Here is a 4,371-nt window from a genome sequence, read left to right on the forward strand (position 1 = left end):
AGATAGATAGATACGACGTGTTTCTTCCTGTTCCCGTCTACCAAATCTACTCCCTAGGCTTTAGTCGGCCCGAATCTATAGTAGAAGGCACTTGCCCAAGGTGCCATTCAGCGGGACTGAACTCGGAACCATGTGGTTGGGAAGCAAACTTCTTACCACACAGCCACGCCTTGTTGATAATTACAATTTCTAATAAAACCAAACCAAACCAAACCAAACCAAACCGAACCAAATCAAATATACATTAAAAGCAGTTATAGAGTTAACGCTTCAACTCTTATTAAAAGTACAAGGTGTTCAAAAAAATCTCTCCGCAGTTAATTTTTTTCATCCTGACTCTCCAAGATGTATTTCATGTGTAGAAGAGTCAACTTATGTACTGAAATGGAAGGACGACACTTCACCACCTCTTATAAAAAATTTTATAGTCTTGTAAAGTCTAATATATTCTTTTGCAGTCTTATACCATCTTATAAATATTTATTTTGCAAGAAAATACTTGCTGCGGAGAGACTTTTTGAACACCATGTATATATGCTTTTATTTCAGCAGTAATATTATTCTTTGCTTGTATTTTATTGGTTATTTCTGTTTTCGTTATCACAGTATGAGAATAACCTAGGTTCAACAGAGTTATGCCAAGGTTAAATTGACGGCCAAAATTTGGTATGGCTTATTATATAGTGTGATAGAAATATGGAAAAGCTGTGGAAATTTGAAGGACTCAACAAGGTAAGAATTTAATAAACTATTTATTTTTTTAACTTAAAAACAAACATTAATTTTGATAATTATAACAATGGTGGTCAAATATTCAAACAAAACAGGAATAAATTGATAACAATAATAACAATAGTTGTATGTATGTATGTAAATATGTGTGTATCTATCTATGTATTTATAACAACAACAACAACAATAACAACAATAATAATAATGGTCTCAAATTTTGGCACAAGGCCAGCAATTTTAGGGGAAGGCATAAGTTTATTAGATCAACCCCAGTAATCAACTGGTACTTATTTTATCGACTCCGAAAGGATGAAAGGCAAAGTCGACCTTGGTGGAATTTTAATTCAGAACGTAAAGACGGATGAAATGTCATTAAGCATTTTATCCGGGGGGCTGACGATTCTTCCTTAATAATAATAATAATAATAATAATAATAATAATAATAACATTAATAATAATAATAATAATAATAATAATAATAATAATAATAATAATAATAATGCAATGCAAATTAGGCTTTTAATGGAGGGCTCTTTTCTTGGGACCCACTGAACAAGTCCATTGTCAGGCTTAGTGTGGATATACCTAATACCGGAGAATAAGCTTTCTCTCGTGCATACTAATGCTGAATGTTTCTGATTTGGCATTCACACATAATTCTACGATGCCAGATTTCTTTCAAAACTTTTACAGCGGTGCAGAGGTCATATTTTCCCTTATACTTGTCGGCAATTTTTAAGCTGATATCATATGCCGCAGATATCTCTTTCAACAACCAACGTAGCTTCTAAGCTTCGTTGCATTGTGCCTTTCTAAGTTTCTGAAAGAAGTGAGGTGTGGTTATCAAATTTCTACTTGAATGGCTCTTCTGGATAATCTATACAAAGCTTGAAGCTGATATCATGGTTTGGGCCTATAGACTTAATCTTCGCCTCATATATGAAGGGTTATGTAATATAAGAACCATTTCTCAGCATCAGCATTGCTAGTGGCGGCACAGCTAATTTTAATATTTTAACCGTAAGCGTTTTAAGCAATTGTTTTTATATCTAAGATTTAACCCCGTAATAAATGCCGATGTGTATTTATACGTTTAAATTTCAATCTAGCTATCTCTCTTGATACCTTTAGCTCCCATTTTATCTAACATTGACATTTATTTGTAGATAAATTTCGGTGGTAATATTCTTCATTTTGAAGGAAATTTTTGCTAAATTACTCGCGATACCAAGAATTTCGTACACTATTATTATTGAATATTGTGCTAAATCATTTCAAGTTTGTCTCAATTTAAAAATGTGAAGTCTATCGGACAATATGAAGAACACAGAACAATAAGTATTAGAGATTGTCACTTGACGTTGGAAAAGGTGCTCTTATATTTATTATATTATCTATATGTTTATTATATTATCTCCAATGCACTTATAGTAAGATAAACACATTTGTTATTATTGACAGCACGGGAACACTACCACGTTGTTGTGCATTTACATCTTTCATGTCACTCAAAAGAAGATTATTTCAACGGTGTTAGTATAATCTATCTTGGTTACTATATCTCCAATGCCATCTTAAAACAAATCGTGAGTTGCAATAGACACATCAGTGATAAAATTCTTCTGTTCGGAGGTTTTCGCCTAGCCGTTCCTATAACATTAAGAGCTTCTAATCCTGCTATCACTGAAAATTGTATTAAATTATCTCAGCTTTGTCCCTTGTATAATTTCTGATCTGACAGATGATAAAAGATCGAAAGGTAAGAATATTTTAACATATGGCGATTTGACCGAGAAAGTGGTGTACAGATAAATGTATATGAACTGAGAGAAGGTCTAATAAAGATATCTATTGAACACATGTATATTATCAGAGGGAAATTTTGGGGACTTAATAGACGTCTCAAGAGAAGAATCGAATGAATCTATATATTCAAAGAGAACATTGACTCCCCAAAATATAAATTCTTTGAAACTGAACACTGCTAATCTTGCTTTAGTATCAAGAAATATCACATCATGTAGAAGTAACAGATAGGTTTTTAAGAAATGACTCTGCCCGGAATTCCACGACTATACCTTGGAGCTAAATATGGGTATGAATATCACGAAATAACGTCGTCTTGATCTGAGAAGATGACCACTTAAGAGTAAACGAATTTTGATAAAAGCTCTTTATGACAATTATTGAATGATTGCTCGAAACAGCAAGTGGTATTCCTACCAAGATCATATTTAACACTTTAGCTATTTCTTCTCTTTATTTTAAATTGTTGACAATTTCTTATCAACAAAGTCAGTTATTCTCTTATAATAGGGTATACCTATCTACTCTAATCTTTCTCACTGGTAACTCTACGTAGCACAGAAGGAACTAAATAAAAACAGAAAGAAATATGAAGCTACGCAGAAAATAAGTATAACTAGGGAAATCAGTTTAAGAACAAAATTTTTGTTCTAACGCAGTAATGAAAGAATCCTAAAATTAAATAATACAAGCAAAGCCTTCTGTTCATAATTGATGCATAATCATTTCTTTGTCATAGGTTAAATTTTCAGCTTACCCCCATCCCCCCACACAACATATACATATGTGTTGTATGTGTGTATACCGGTATATAGATGTGTGCATGAGTGTATATATATATATATATATATGTATGTGTGAGTGTGTGTGTGTGTGCGTGCGTGAGTATATATATATATATATATATATATATATATATATATATAGAGTGAGAGAGAGAGAGAGAGAGAGAGAGAGAGAGAGGGAGAGAAAGAGTGGGGCTTGAAAATATATTTTAAATGATATATTGTATTTTCTGCCAATATCTGCTACTTCAACCATTGCTGCAAGTCTTACTCCGACTAACGCGCATTTTAATTCTGCCTCTCTCATTCTTTACCTGTGAGCTATTCCAATCAAACATGACAGATAAGTTTGTCATCCTTCCACTCACTTTCATTTTACTGCTTCTAGTATCACTCACTGAGTCTGTTTGCCCATTTACAGACTCCTTCTCAGCCATTTCATTCTCTCTCTTTCGCTCCCACTCCCTCTGTCTCTGTCTGTCTGCACAAAATACCTTCTGAAGTCGAGCTACAAATCCTTTATGTTTGAACGACCGCGTTACCGATTACACCAAAGTGCTTTAGAATACAAGTTAATACTTAGAAATATCTTATTGAATAAGATAACATTCTTCAGTCCTCTATAATATTTTACAATATAGACTTACAATTACATCGTAGGAATTTAACATTTCCTTTCTGTGGTTGTGTCAGTGAAGCATAGAAGAATTTTAGTGTGGTACTGAACTATGTTAAACAACATTGGACGGATTTGTTTACTGATTGGTTAAAATTCTTACGATCCACGGGTTTGATCAGTCAAGCTAAACAATGAAAACTTATTCAGCAAGTTATTCTAATTTGATGGATTATGTAATTAAGAAGTGATCTGGTGTAATAAGGAACTTGATCGTACTGAACGATAGATATGTGGTTCGATACCCATAGATGTTTCTATAGGCTTTTCACTTTCGTCGCCCTTGGCATAGGTTGAAGATTTTATATATATATATATATATACATACATGCATATATATATATACATACATGCATATATATATATATATA

This window comes from Octopus bimaculoides, chromosome 7 (assembly GCF_001194135.2).
Source record: "Octopus bimaculoides isolate UCB-OBI-ISO-001 chromosome 7, ASM119413v2, whole genome shotgun sequence".
NCBI lineage: Eukaryota > Metazoa > Mollusca > Cephalopoda > Octopoda > Octopodidae > Octopus > Octopus bimaculoides.